We start from the raw sequence: 16452 nt of genomic DNA on the forward strand, positions 1-16452 counted from the left end.
AATACAGCTGGTAAAAGAAAAGGTGTTTGAATGCGTACATTAACAGGTTTATGATATGCCCCGTCTAAGGAACGATCTGACTTTAATTACATTTGACGTTTCGTCAACTTAATGTGTTGCTTAAAATAATACTTCTGCATACAGTATGTGACACTGTAAGTGTTGCACAGCCAGATACGGCTCAGCTGACTCAGATAAGGAAATATATGATACATTATGATGTGATATGAATGATAATGGGACACATCAACCTCTGCACTCACAGTGCCGCGGACTGTACTTAATGTTACTTTGATCCGGTTACTTATGTTGTGGCAGATATTTAAGTAAGCTTTCTTAACGCTAATGTTATAATAGTCAGATTGCTCTGAAGATGGGAGGTGATATTCTATTCATTTTCACGTTCACACAGTCAGGTGATTTTTGCCGGCCGTCTTTCCTGCAACGGCAGTTTTTCTGTATTTCCTTTCTCCTGTAATATGAATTGATCGCTTTAAACTCCGCACACTGAGCTCTGATTGGTCAGAAGGCAGTGCTTTCACTGAGTTGAGCTCTTAGCCTGCAACCTAACCTGCTACGGAGCAGGTTAGCCGGCGATAGCCGCCCAGCATAAGTTACCATGGAGATCTAGCCCGCTAAAAAGAGAACCAGCGTCGTAGGACCGGAAACCCCGAGTTTTCCCTGAAGTTAGCTCACTAAGCGAAAATCCTGCTTCGTAGTACAGGCCTCAGGTGTCTTACACACGCACGCACACTCAGTGAGCACAATCTGAATTATTAGTATTCTCATATAGGAGGCGTTTTGCTTTGTAGAGAGGAGAGCATATTTTCTTTTGCAAGGCCTGATCTATAATTCCTGCCCAGTGTTACCTTGTTGAGACATCGCAGTGCTATAGGCTTTGTATTCATAAAGATTTATTACATTGAGAACAAAAATGTTCTGATGTTTTGAATGACTGTATGAGGCAAGGATGGAAAGCATATTAGGGTTGGAGATGAAATAAAAGTAAAAGCTTGGTTAACATTTCAGTTTATAAATGGAATGAGGCAGACTTTGAGTAATGGTGGTTTTTCGAGTTAAGTAGGGCTGAGAAAGGTCTGCCTGTGAGCCAAACATATGTGAACGCATGTGAAGATATCCAAACATATGTGAATCGACCCAAAACTTAGATCATCTAATAAATTCCAGACCGCGTTTTCAAAGGGAATTCCAGCTCAAGGACAGCAAAGCAGAGTAGATAAATGGACCCGAGCAGGGAGATGAGATGAGCATGCGACCTTACAAACACAATCTAATTGTGTTCATCTTATGTGGTAATAATGCAATACTGAAATGTGAACCTTTGGGGGTTTTAAAAGTCCCATGCGTGACATTCAATTCTGTTTGAGTAGAGAGATAGACCGAGAAAATAGAGAGACAAACTGAGAGAGATAAACAGGAATGTGTGCTTTCAGCAGATCAGAGAAGAGTTTCATTAAAGTTTCTCTCGTTTACATTTCTGCCCGACGGAGCTAATTATGTTTAAAAAGACACACACAGTCACACACGCAGCTTTATTTCCATAAAGTTCTCATTACTTTGTGTTCTATTTCCTTTCTCCCCTCTTTCTGTAAATTGATGCGTGTCAGTGTACATGTGTATCTGCGCTGCTGTGTGTGCGCTTTTCCACTTCTCGTGTACCTAATTATGTGCGATGTTCTCTCTGTGTGTGTGTGTGTGTGTGTGTGTGTGTGTGTGTGTGTGTGTGTGTGTGTGTGTGTGTGTGTGTGTGTGTGTGTGTGTTTTATATTTCTCAGTGTTTTTCTGCCATGGCTTGCACACCCAGTCCCTTGGTGCTTGTATGTTTCTCTCTCTCTCTCTCTGTCTGTGTAATTTGGGAGCAATTCACTACAGGCTGTGTGTGTGTGTGGTGTGTGATGTGTGCGCAGTTGCGTGCATGCAGTAAAGCATATGCATGTGTGTTCACACATGGAACCAATATTGAGGCCAGATGATCATTTTGCTACAACAAGACCTCTACACGCAATGCTTGCCAGACACACACACACACACACACACACACACACACACACACACACACACACACACACACACACACACACACACACAAATGCAATGGGTACACCTTTCTGGCAGCACTTGTGTAATTAGGAAGCTGATTGGTTAGATTAAATGTCCATCTGACCCCTGACCAATAGTTAATTTGAAATCTCTGCTTGCCTTCCCCACTCCTCTGTCTCCTGGCTCCCCCTTCCTCTCCTCAGCTCTTCTTTTAATCTGAGGTTCCTTCACACAATCAGGCCTTGCTTTGATAATAGTGACTGATGTAATTTGACAAACGGGAGAAAAGGGGCTGGAGAAAATGAGCGGCTTCCAGTAAATGACTGAAAGCAGATTGGTAAATGACTACAAATGACTGTTTTCCAGTTCATATCCATCAGAATATCCAGGCTATTTTACGTAAAAATGTCCTGCGGCAGAAACACCTAATGAAGAACAATCTGTTAAACACATGATTTAAAAGTCAGTTATATCCTTACTTCTCCTATTATTATTATTATTATTATTCCCTTGCTGATATGCGTTTAGGAGAAACACTTTTGATCTTGCCTTCAGTGGGAGGATGCATTTTTTAGCATTAAAGCGAGTGAGGGAATTTCAACACAGCTGTGAAATTGGTTTTCAGCATGCAAGGCAAAACATTTACCAGTTATTTTACTTATAGGCAGATAACTTGCCAAACCACAGCGGCAAATCTATGACCATTTTCCTTAATCTGCTTTCCCACCTGCATGTCATTTGCTGTCAGTTGCCAATCATCACTCCTTTTGTGTATTTTGGCAAAGTTTAATAGGAAATATTAATATATCATCATCACATCAGCACAACTGATTTGCTGCAGCAAGGAAACAATGTGAGTAAAGAAGCTACAGCTGTACTCATATTCAGATTCACATCACATAAGAACACACACACACTGGTTCGACTAGTCATTTTAACACTTAATCCACTTCACCTATGGACATCTAGTCACACCTTGCTTTGGTGTGTGTGTGTGTGTGTGTGTGTGTGTGTGATCTAAAGTAACTTATATATTACTTGTATTAGCCAACTATGAACAGCTATATCTTAAAGATGCTAAAAGTATGTGAAACTGCGTGTGTATTAAACTGATGGGGGAGGGGGCCGGAGAGAAGGAAGTCTATGCAAAATGTGTGTGTGTGTGTGTGCAGGCTGCCAGATGGTTCGTACCGGACACCAAATGTGTCTGCTTTACCTCAAACTTAAGAGACTCTTGTTGCCGGGTCGCCTCGGCTGGCTCGCGCTGATTCGCTGCGACAGGCCATCTTTTTGTATCTCCCATTTCATCGTTGCTGTTGTATGATTGGTGTTTAGCTACGGTATTTAGCGTCTACAGCCCCTCCGCTTTTAAGGTTGAAATAGAAACAAACGTCACCCGGAGGTCCCCCGGTGTTGTTGCGGGCTGATGCACTAGCTAACGCTACATTAGCAAAACAAACGCTAATTTATTTTTGGAAAAGGTGCAGCGGGCTTCAAACACGTTCCCCTCCACTGGTTTCAACCAAACACTAAATTCAGTGTTTTTCAACTAAATAAGGTTGAACTTATACTTCCCCATATTTATTTGTAAGTAGATTCGAAGAGACATGAGTTTCTGACTGCCGCTAGCTGAAGCTTGGTTGCTAGGTTACTAGCTGGGTGTTCTGCGATAAGGGGCCAGGGGAAACAAAGTCAGTGATTACTGGTTCCATGTTGATTTATTTCAATACAAATTGTTGGGGGGAACTGAAAGGCTATTACCGTACTGGTTTCTTTGCAGTAACGGATTTCGAGGCGTAGTCGTGGGGGAGGGGGTCTGCAGTTCGGTGCACTAAGGATTGCACCACTGATTTTTGCAGATGATGTGGTTCTGATGGCTTCATCGGTCTGCGACCTTCAGCACTCACTGGATCGGTTCGCAACCGAGTGTGAAGCGGCTGGGATGAGGATCAGCACCTCAAAATCTGAGGCCATGGTTCTCAGCAGGAAACCGATGCACTCCAAGTAGGGAATGAGTCCTTACCCCAAGTGAAGGAGTTCAAGTATCTCGGGGTCTTGTTCTGGAGTGAGGGAACAATGGAGCGTGAGATGGGTCGGAGAATCAGAGCAGCGGGAGCAGTACTGCAGTCGCTTTACCGCACCGTTGTGACGAAAAGGGAGCTGAGCCAGAAGGCAAAGCTCTCTGTCTCATTTTCGTTCCTACCCTCACCTATGGTCATGACGGATGGGTCATGACCGAAAGAACGAGATTGCGGCCCGACCACGGATAAGCGGGAGAAGCCATCTTCTCCCGCTTATCCGTGGTCGGGCCGCAATCTCGTTCTTTCGGTCATGACCCATCCGTCATGACCATAGGTGAGGGTAGGAACGAAAATGAGACAGAGNTACGCCATTACGCCGTTACTTAGAACAAACCACAACCCCGGTTTGTTGAAGTCTCTGTACAACATATATAGACTTTGGATATTATATAACTACTTTTCTGTCATACTATCCCTGGAAATTCTAACTATACAGTTTGTTTCCGTTGACTTTATGGTTCACTAAGTTTACTTTGCCGAGTCGGAAGTTTGCCCCGGTTGCTAATTTTTTTTTACGTCTTAGTAAAGGTCCTGTACGAACCAATATCAGACCTGAGTATAAGACTTAAAGTTGTCGGGGGTGTAAAACCCATTTACGATTGAAACCATGATGATAGCGGATTTTTCATCTTTTCTGCCTAATACTCTACCTAAGTTTCTAAAGACAACAGTACACACGTATCGATGTCACATCAATACCTGGTTACTGTTAGAATCAGTGTCCCCGAAAGAGGTTGCCACGTTGGTGTTATTTTGTCTAATTTATTCTAGTCTACCTGAAAATAAATAGGGCTTCCTTTAACATACACGGTCTAATGTTTCTTTTGTTATTTGTACTATACTAGGATTAAAAACTGTCAGTATTGACGTCGTCCCAGAATTGTCGGCGACGACGAAATTATTTAGTGTGAAGAAGTGTGCGGCCACCTTCTTCCCTGCGCCGGCCGGAGCTTCGTCTCTGTTCTTCTACCTTTCAGCTGGCTCTCCTCTTTGCTCTAGCTCCGTCGCTTTTCTTTCGGGGTTTGCCCCGAGACTTGGCGAAGTTGCGTAGACAGTCATCTCCCACCAACTACTGGTTTGGGAAACCGCCTGCAAGGTAGTGGATGTTGGACCCTGTAAACTATCAACTCAATACATTGACCCTTCTAGCCCTCCTAAAGCCTAAAGGGTTTATCGGCTTATACATAAACAAAAAGCAAACAAACTCACTCACAATTCAACCACGGTCTACAATCTTTTTTTCCCCAAGTCTGTTGTTTTTGTTGCCATGTAAAAGGGAACAGACAACCGGTACCCATTGTGGAAGTACAAAAAGGAATCTAAACTTAATTGGGGCCCTGACCGACCAGCCGCATGTTTCCTGGGTAATTGGGCTTGGGTCCTTTGGTAAAGACATACAAACCTGTAAGTTAAAGGAAGTCAATAAATGACTAATCGAAAGCCGGGACAAACAAAACCAAGTTCCCGTGTCCTAGGGGGGTTTGTATGGGTCTATATGGGTGGTTTCCGTAAATACCAAGTAACGTTAATGTAAACCCTATAAGGTAAAAACACAAGAAAAACAAAAAACCAATCTCGACAATTTAACAAATTAACAGGAACCCAAAGCACTTTCCGCGATATATTTAACCCTTTAATAATAATAATATATAATAATAAATAATTAACCCATTAAATTAGCCTTATAGTTGTAAATTGGTCAATTTATATAGAAAGTAAATTTTCAGTAAAACGGTACAGTTCTATTGGGTTTTACAAATCTCCCCATGACTTTAGGTACCTACCTAGTGGAAACTAAGGACTTAAGGGGTTCTTATTTTAACAATAGTGTGAAAAAATTTTTCAGTAACCGGTTTTTGCACACGAGCCTTTTCGGTAAAACAAAATACTGTAACAATTTGTAGAGGAAGAAAGGAAGAGGTCCTTTACCCAGACAAAGGAGAGACCAGACCTGACTGCTCGTCGAGTTGAAGGTACGTGCCTTGGCCTCCCGGAACGGCCTTGTATGTCGTAGCCGAAGTGGTTGTACCCTCTCCTGGTGTGGCCGTCGTTCCCTTGGAGAGGTCCAGTTATGTTTTTATTTAATTTGAGTTACCTTTATGTCAAAGCGAAAGTTTTTATGACTATTCAATGAATTATCGAAAAAGTGATCTGAATTTTCAGAGGGATAATCGATAAAATTTATATAATACCCAGAGTCTTATAAGTTTAGACGTTAGTCGAGGCAACATGGGAAAAATTCTAACCCAGCCTCTTTTTCTCTCTCCAAAACAAAAGATGCGACGACTAAGGGACTGTGTGGCCCTGTGTACAAATCATATTTTTCTGTAGTTTTTCACGTAACGTACTACCAGGGAAATTCAGATTCAAGCGAGGTTATTCCTTACACATTTTTCGGAACATTTTTACTTCTAGGACCACAGGGGAAAATTTCTTGTTTGTTTCTCGGATATAAAGATACAAAAACAAAAGGTCATTCCTTAAGCACTTCCCTCCAGCTGTCAATGAGCTGTTCCGACGTCTTTAATGTCTGGGAAAATTATCGACGAAAGTTACCTTTTCCATGTGAGTAATTTTGTAAACTCTGAGTCACAATCTCCCGAGATTATTTCTGTTGTCACAAACTGAACATAAAGTAAAACGTCCATAAATACTTTAGAAGACGTTTCTTTGCAAACCACACTTCCGTTTCTCCTTTAGCTGAAAGACAGATGTTCGGATGTTTTAGGGTCTTTGACCTTGTCATTCAACTTTGTTTTTATATTGATTGTTACGGAATGTTATATAAAAGTTTACAGTACACCGGGGTACCTCTCATTCTGAAACAAAAAAACCTGAGTATGGAGTTCTTACCTGTTTTTTTTTGTTTAATAATAATTTAGAACAACGACCACCGCTCATTTTTTCGAGAATGGTTCCTTTTACCAATAGAGGTCTATCGGGTTGAAATTTGCCGTACCTACCCTATAATTCTGCCCTGGTAAATGTTTTACCTCTCCTATTGGAGTAAACAGTTATGTTTGACCTTGATAGAAACGCAGGTGCTACCCTCTTTCACCCTGACTAAAGGAAGTAATCCGGTTCTAAAATAAAACTGTTGTGCATACTAAAATGACAACTTCAGGACTACCCATGTAAATGACAAAAATAAAATAGAAATTGATTTTCCGTAAAAGCACTGTCTGAATTCTACATGCCACATTTAAAAACGACATTTACAGTTATGTTTTATATAATGTTTTGTATATAATGTATTGATTGTTGTTTTAGAGATACAGAATATAGGAGTGTCGTAATATAAATGAAGGGGTTCCACACGATGGACTAACGAGGGCAGGTTCGGGAGCGACGTGATCAAGGGGGCACGCTCCTTTCCAGTAGTGTAGTTCGCTTTCCTGACGCCCTGCTCTACTTTCCCAGACTAGGGCTTCCGCTCCACCTCCTTGAGACACATATGTTTCAGCCCTGTTTCGAAAGTGCTGATTCTCTGTCTGTTACTTTAGATGAAAATAAGGAGCCCCTCCCCACGCCCCTCTGAGAGAGATTTGGTTACAAAGAACTCAATGGTGCTCTAGGAGGAGATTCAGGTGATAAGGGGGGGGGGGGGGGGTTACCTTGGTTGGTGATTGGCTAATGGTTACACAAGACAACACATCGTTATGACATCATTAAGTGGCCAAAATCTGATCAGCTCATTTTCAGACAGGTTTTTATAGAAATGGATCAGGACAAAAAGAGAGAGAATCTTTGTTCCTGAAACTTTCAGTATCTCTTTCCACAGAGGGGACACATGTTGATGTAGAAGAGACATGAAGAAGAGGGGACACATGTTGATGTAGAAGAGACATGAAGAAGAGGGGACACATGTTGATGTATAAAAGACATGAAAAAGTGGATTTTGCACAATAGGTGACCTTTAAGAAAAAGCTCTTGAATTCAGTTTACTTCACAAAGCACATTTGTAGCATTTCCCTGTTTCCTCTGTACTGCTACACTGATCCGTGTGTCTGCACAACGCCTTGGCTATGACGACCACATGGGTCCCCAAGCGCACATTAGAGAGCCTGGGGGGTCCCTAAGTGTCACCCATGAAATCAGGATGTTAGGGTATGAAAAACGGGGGAGGGACCGCTAGTAATTCTCATTATTGTTAAATGTTCGTCGTCCCTGGTGTTGACTTTGCCTTAGTCTGGCGCCGCTTGCCAAGAAACAACATGACTACCACACCCGCCGTTTTTAAAAGCTACAGATATGGGGGGACATCTTCTTAAGTCTGACCCTAAATTAATTACAACAAGATCTGACCAATAAGGGCTTGGTGAATTTTCCTCACCACTGCTTGCCTTATAATTGCCCCAAAAATTAATCTAGAATCAGCTCTTGTGAAACACGAATAATTATACGCTGATAAATGCAAAAATGTTCTAATTCCAAAAAGGTCAATAGCAATTTGTCAGCAATGAATGTAAAGGTGGAACTGCAGGGTTTCCACATCTCTTCCACTGCGGCCCGAACACTGCGCTGACTGGCAGAGCAAGAGAACTTCTCAATGGCACATTTCTGACGTCCATAATGGCTTAATGTCTGCTTCTGACAGAGATATTGGGGGGAAGTAGAGTGACTATTTGCGCGTTGGCGTGGCCCAGAGGCTTTTGCTGTCACAGCTGATGACAGTAACTTTCTCCATGCAGATTAAATTGGTGTTTACAGATTTGCCCTGGGTGTACATTTTTCCCCCTGCTGGGCTCCACTGGCTGATGATGAGTCGCAGATGAGACCGACCGTTTCTCGACACTGACGCTTACTCTCGATCACACACAGCCTCAGTGGCTTACCAGGCATCCGCCACTTTACCGCCACACAGCGCTTTCCCCTCTAACAGTACACCAGCTATTTACATCTGCAGAAAATTGGAGTGCTGCCACTTTTGTCACGCTGTACTTGCTGCATGGAGCAGTGAGATGAAATGCCGTTGAGCAAATTAAACACCATCACTCACGATGTTGATGGTAGACTCCAAGCAAAGGTCCCGTAGTGTTACAATGGATATCAATGACTTCCTGGTGTTGTTGAATTGCGTGGGTTGTTACAGCTGGTCAGTAAGAATGTGCTCAAAGTTTAAAGACACAGTGGGTTTGTTTTCACAGATGCATGAGACCCCACTTCAAAAAGAAAAAGGAACTTGGCTTATCACACAGAGAAGTTGGGTTTTATGCACGTGAGTCACTTCAAAACGGACAGATTCTCAGTTAAAATATTTGGTTTCCAATCTATTTTGAGGAATTGAAAATGGCTTTCCCACTGTACAAATGAGTCAGAGTGAGATATTAAGTAGTTACAAGTCATTTGCATTGATTAAACTTTTAATTGTATAATTGTGGGAAAGCTGATTGCTTCAAGTGATGCGGTATTTACTCTGAAGGCACTTTATTAGTGAACTTCAGAGTAAAATCAATGCCCAGATTAACCTGCTCGTATAGCAGCACATCTAAACATTTGCTTTTTTTTTGACAAATATCCATATTTTATTCAATATTTTGGAATTTGTATGCATCCGTTTTTATACAAACTAACAACACGGTACATTCGTAACTGCTATTTTTTTTTCTTGTTAAGTTATTGCTATTTAGATGAAATGAACTCCTTTTCGATGCTGGTCACCTGGACGCTTTTTGCATGTGAAGATGAATAAGCAGAACAGCATCTATGTGTGTATTCATTTCAGGTTGTAAACAGTAGTCTCTGACACCGGGTTGTTATCGAGTTGTGGCCCCCGGCGTAGGATTGATCCACTTCAGTGCAGCAGCAGGGGGGCGGGGGGCTCTGGAGGGGCTCAGCGGGGCTCCAAATCAATAAGGTTAATAGATGTGGGGGCCACGCAGTCAGAGGTGTGCAGCCTGGCATTTTCGGTGCCAATGAGGAAAATTCCTGATGACGAGGTGTCTCTTTTGGAGCCTGCATTAATGTCAGTCTGATTACCTGATACAGTGGGTTAGGGGAGCCATTAACTGGAATTAGCTTTACAAGGAGACCCTTCAGATTGGAGACTTTTTAACTTGCCACCTCTTCATCCGCTGTCCATTGAGAACAAATTGCCAGCCCCCTCCTTCCTTTCCTCCAGACTCCATTCTTTCGCTCTGATTTTCTATAATGCCAACAGTTTCATAATCACTTGATGAGTAATTTCCTCTCATTTGGGATTCAGAGAGAGAGAGAGGTTTGACTTGGAAGTAAAAAAAAATTCTTCTCATTTTTACAGCGTTGCTCAAATCGCATTTACAAGAAAAGAGGGGTTTGGAGGTGGGGAAGGAAAAGGGTGATACAATCAAAAAAAGAAACATTAGAAAACCTGGAAATCAAAGCTTATCATTGCAGGATTTGCTTTTCCACATTTGCTGCTGGACTTCTGCGATATCACGGCCTCTCCTCCTCCTCCTGAATACCCCCATTATTTATTTCCGGGACAATAAACAGTTCACAGAAAGTCTTTTGTACATTTCCCTCACACAGAAAGTTTGTGCTTAGCTTTCCCACACTGTGATATCCACTAGACTATTAAGATTTGTGAATAGGGCCCTTCAGTTTCTCTCAGACTTACAGCAGAGTTTGAATAGCAAATGCAAATGAGTTGCTTGCTGATCTATTCTCCGAGTACCTGGCTAATGTCTATACAGAAAGTCTGAGTGTGTGTGGACGAGGATACACTGGCCAGAGCTCACCTGCAATTAGCCATGCACCTGCATCAGCTGAATTAAAGTGTGCGAGCAGAAGTCATGCTGCTCTCTCCCCTCAGCCCCCCCTAAACAAAACACTGAAGTCATTTGCAATAAAAGAATCAGTTGTCTCCTTTCCCCCCCCCCCTTTCAAAAGGGCCCTTTGCATAGGAAATCAGTTGTCTCTCCCTTCATGGACACCATGCCGAGTGGGCTCCCATGGAAATGAGTTTTGGTATTGTTGTGCCGAGGCACTCCCCCTCTAATAAATTGAGGAGGATTAAGGGAGAAGAATGTAATAAAGGATAGTCATTTCATCATGACAGCCATTTTTAGAGGGGGTTGGGGCAGCCGGAGATTTAAAGGATAATCAGCCCCGGGTTTATTTCCATAACACGCATTACAATCTGCTTCTTTGAACTTTGCTGCCACTTAGGTTACTACATTTGTAGGAGGCAAAAGAAAAAAGCATTATTATCGAATGTTTAGTGTTTGAGGCATGAGTGACATATTAGAGACATCTGAGTGAGTTATTAAACCGGTTTGGCTCTTGGAGATTACTACGCATTAATCTAAGCACTTTGAAGTGTGTGCGTGTGTTTGTGTGTGTGTGTGTGTGTGTGTGTGTGTGTGTGTGTGTGTGTGTGTGTGTGTGTGTGTGTGTCTACAGTGGATTTATAGGCCTATATTTTGGCTGTAAATGATATTTAAGAAAGAGTGTTTGAAATGCTTCCCTTGACTTTCATTTAGAAACACACGAAGCTCAAGTGGCTGAAACATTTTGTTGATCATGCTGCCAACTTTTCTCCAAGCATAGTATGAGTCTTTTTATTGATCATGCATTTAGAGCCCACCCCCGCCCCTCCTGGCTGTTTGTTTAGTCTCCGTACGAGATTGGAAACACTTCAGAAATGGTGACCAGCAGCAGGTGATAGGGGTGGGGGGGCTGAGCTTTGAAGTCTGTGCTCCTTATTGATCCTGTGCATATTCTAAAAATCAAAGAGGGCATCAAAGGCATAGCTAAACTCTTAAAGACTCTGCACGCACCAAAAAAGGGCACCAATGACAGCGTGAACAAGCAAAGCAGGTGGTGGCTGCCGGTCGGAGAAATTACCCCCCACCCCTCAAAACCCCAGACAGACTGCTGAACGCTTCTATTTTCATGTCGGACACCAGTGTGGCTCCCACTTTGACTGGCACTTGTCTCTCATTAGAGGAAGGGAAAGGCAGCTTGGGGAAATCTTCAGTTCAAATTAATTAGTCTGCTGAAGCAACACGCTGCACAGGATATTGGAATATAGCATTTGGAGCAATTAGCCGATAACTTTTGACAACATGATTTGTGCCGCCATGCTAACTCTATAAATTATAGAAGGTGCTAATCTTTATGGTGTGACATTTTGGGAGTTGGTGGGCAAGACATTATTAGAAACAATATGTCAGCAAGGCTAATATATAGCGGCTAACGGATAGCTCTGTATCACGCTATATGGGGAATGTGCTTGCTTTTGAAGAATCGCAAATCTATTTCTAACCACAGTTTAAATACCATAATAAAAACATACTAAGATGAAAACACCATGGTCTTTTTCTATACGTTAAAAAGTAGTTTTTCTCCCTTATAATTTTTACAAAGTTTACTGCAAAAGTATTCTAGAAGAAAGACGTTTTCCTCAGTAATTGAAAATGCAGTTTAGTTGTTTATGGGAGACTGTTGAAACGCCAAACTTAAGGACTAAAATAATAAAGAAAAAATTCATTTATTTCAAATTACTAGGATATTCTCATGTTTATACAGTAGGTGTCATTGTGCTCAAAACACACTTACAAACCAGTATTAAGTTCTCCATCGTGTCACAAAGTGCGAACTAGACCCAGCTTCATAGTGACTGATCTCTGTGACAGCCCACAGTCCACAGAGCCATCACCTCCACAGTCCACGACTCCACTATTGGCACAATTGATGACACTGAAGCAACTAGGTGGAGGCTTCAATTGGACCATCTTTCCTGAGACTTGGGGATAAATCCAGCGTGCTTCAACATCCCCCAGCTCCCCCTGTGATGTATGCCTGTCCTCTGCTCTCCTTGGGTGCACACGGGAGTTATTTGAGCCTTTGTGGGAGCAGCGGGACGCAGCGCTGCCACACCGGCTCACTGTTGGATTACCCTCATTGCGTGAGTCTTTGGCCTCTCTTTCCTCTGGTGACGACACAGGGTCGAGTTCACAAGGGGCTGATTTAACTCATTCACCGCAGTCAACTGCCACTAGCCACATGCCTGCCAGCCCAGTAATTCTAACACAACACTAACTGTTCCTGAAACGCAGAGACCAAATGCCTCTTTGACTCGATTCACATATATCGCATTTTTTTCGGAGGGATGATGGGTTGATTTACGCCTAACGCTCTCCGGGGAGCAAGAGAAATTTAGCTCGGGGCACTTGGAGGTCTTGTTTGTAGCTACTGTAAATGTGTGCTTTACACTCTCTGTCTTATTTGCTTTGCTTCACATGAGGTCTGGCTGTCTGTTGGAAAATACATTTGTGGTGCTTTTTTAAAGCTTAAGCTATCGGGTGACTAGGAAATTCACAAACAATTGTAATTATCATAATTCATTGTAATGGTTCATTTAAAAGTTCTGAGTTCAAGCTCCTCAGTTAATGACAATACTCTGGATTGAACAATAGCAATTCAAATGTAATTAATAAACAAAGAGTGCAGATAATACACTAATTAAAAATGATTTGTACCTGGTTTAAGACTCCGCAACACAATCTAGATGGAAGTTCAAGCACATACTGTCAAAAGTTAAATGCACTTAAAGAAAGCCCCTAGACATATCTATCTTCTAGTTGTTGCAAATATGATTTTTAAATCGAGTCCACTGGCCCTTATAGAGAAACAGAGAAGCTAACACTCAATCATTCATCTGTACAAACTTTCCTCATGTTGCTAAAAAGCTTGTTTCTGGTGTAATGATAAGCAGGTGTATAACTGTTTTTGTCATTATCACCTGCAGCATGAACAACATCCATAATACACCTCAGCAATTATGACAAACAGGTACTCACAACTTTGATTATATGGACTGTGTTGGCTTTTCTTAAATAGGAAATTGTTTATATGAATATCTTGGGAGTAAAATCCAGATCTAGAGATAGATATTTATTTGTATTATATTGGTTTATTTGACAGGCGCAGTTCACATGAATAGTTAGAATAGTTTTAGACAAGAGGCTATTGTTCATGACGTTGTAAAGTCACTTACATTTAACAAGTTATTACAATCAGTCAGAACATGCAACATACGGGAACTGCTAAAGAATATCTAGACTTAATTCAGTGTAAAACATCTTCATGTATACATTTTACTTTGTGAGTATCTAAAATAATTACCCCTTTAATTGCACAGGGATTAGGATGGCTGTCCTCGTCTCTCGGGATGTTGTCACTGAGCTGAAGGAAAAAAAACAAAACAACAAAAAGCTTATCCTGCCTTTTCCCAAGAGACTTAACAATCATACAAACAATGGACCTACTGACCCCTGAAACCCGTCCTTTTCGTGGTGTGTGAGGACGTGGTGTTGTTACTGGCCGTGTTTCTTAAGTACTGCGCTTTGCTGTAAGTAGCCTGTACAGCGAATGTCTTTGGCCTCGCTAACGGAGGCGTCCCACTGACGTCCCAGGAGACGCATCTGAGTAATGTTCTCACATTAACAGGGCAAACAAGGGATACTCTTTACATTGGGACGATTAATCCAAGATCCTGCAGCGCTCCCGCTCCCCATCATGATGGATCTCGTGTGATGTCACATCATGGTGAAATAGTCCTAGTGGTTGGTACCATCTTTTTTTTTAAAAAGGAGGCATCCCAATTCAATAGCAGGACGAGTGAATCAGAATACCGTTATTAGAGGGGACGTTTACGTTGTTACGGCAGAAAAAGAGCCGCAGACAGCTTAATGTTACATGCATTCAAAAGTATAACAGGGTATATGCAGGAGTCCTGAGGTCACATGTAATTCCTTTTAAGACCTTTTCTAAGACCCTCCATACATTTTAGGACCTCATCGCCACTTGGAGTTCTAACCGGTTACATTGGCGACACACTTTACCTCACATTGACTATATACAGTATTGATTGTCCTTCCTCCTTATCTTCCAACCATTTGGACGCAGACTTGCATTTCCCCATAACGATGTTGCTTAGCAACCGGCGTAAACGGACCTTCGCGCGCTATCAAGCAGTGAGAGCGCGATGTCCTGTTCAGATGACGTCACATCCAACGGGATGCCATAAATAAACTACACAGAATCACACGACACACCTACGCAATGATTACATTCAGGCAGACTGTAGAATACAACCTCTTTGGACAATTTATATACTTATTGAAAACAAGCTACAAAATGTAATACCTTGGAAAATGCCGTTTAATACTTTTTAATAGCCTTCATTTTCGCTAAATTGATTGATCAACTTTTAATACTTTTTAAGAAAAACTCCAAGTAATAAATCAAGTAGATGCAGGGAGCGAGCACGAGCGTAAAGAAGGAGAAAACGTCCGGAAATAAAGGAGGCAAACGGGCAAAACGAGGTAATTCGGGACTTCAAACAGGTCATCGCAAACTTTCAGAAAAGAAAAATTTCCCGAAGGAGGACAGGAGTAAAAGAGACGGATGGAAGGAGTGGTCGGGACCTAACTCTACGGAAACCATCTCAAACGTTTCAAAAACTCCGAAGTCATTTCGAGGTGATGGAAAATAGTCCTAAGTCGGGGACTACCGCTGATTAAGTAGTCGTCTAATCTTTTGACAATAAAACCAGGCGCTAGACAAATTCAGAAAGGGGTGGGAATTCGGGGATTGACCCTTACCGAGGAGAACCGGTAGTCAATGCGACGACTGACCTGAATTGTTTTGTCAGAGTTACCTTTCTGTCAGAACTGAGGCCCGTCTACCGGCGTAAAAGGATGAATATAATCAGTAATGATAGATTATAACTAATACAAACAAGGCGTCGTCCGCAATTTCAGTCGCAAACGGAGAACTGTGAGGCATTTCGTTACGTATCATTATCTCTATTATATGTAGAGTTTCAATCTATTGGAATGCGTAGGACACAGATCATTATTGTGTGAAAACGTAGTAGTTTTTTAGACTGTAACACCATAAAGACTCCATGTTTTATATCAAAAACGTACTCAAATAAAGTTGGGTAGACCTTTCTCAACTTTACAGTCTAAATGTTCTTCAATGGTCAAAAGATTTGTTTGTCAGTTACTGCGAAATATCACCTATTTATGTCGATCTTGAGGGTGGGACTATAATAATCAACTAGCCACCCACGGACGGAGGTTGTGAATACTAAAATATGCCTTTTTTTTTTTTTTTTTTTTCCAACTAAATTTCACGAGGACTATTACGTCGACAGTTGTAAAATGTTGAGAACTGTTCCGGTCCAAAGACATAACATAGAGTGACTATCGTATATTGCGTTCCAGGATTTGGGAGAGGGGAGATCGTGATTTTCACGGCCGATTTTCACGTAACGCGTGTCACGATCGGAGTTACAGTGTACCAGGAAATGAGTCCC

The sequence above is a fragment of the Notothenia coriiceps genome, unplaced genomic scaffold (genome assembly GCF_000735185.1).
Source record: "Notothenia coriiceps isolate Sejong01 unplaced genomic scaffold, NC01 NC01_scaffold00037244, whole genome shotgun sequence".
NCBI classification, from domain to species: domain Eukaryota; kingdom Metazoa; phylum Chordata; class Actinopteri; order Perciformes; family Nototheniidae; genus Notothenia; species Notothenia coriiceps.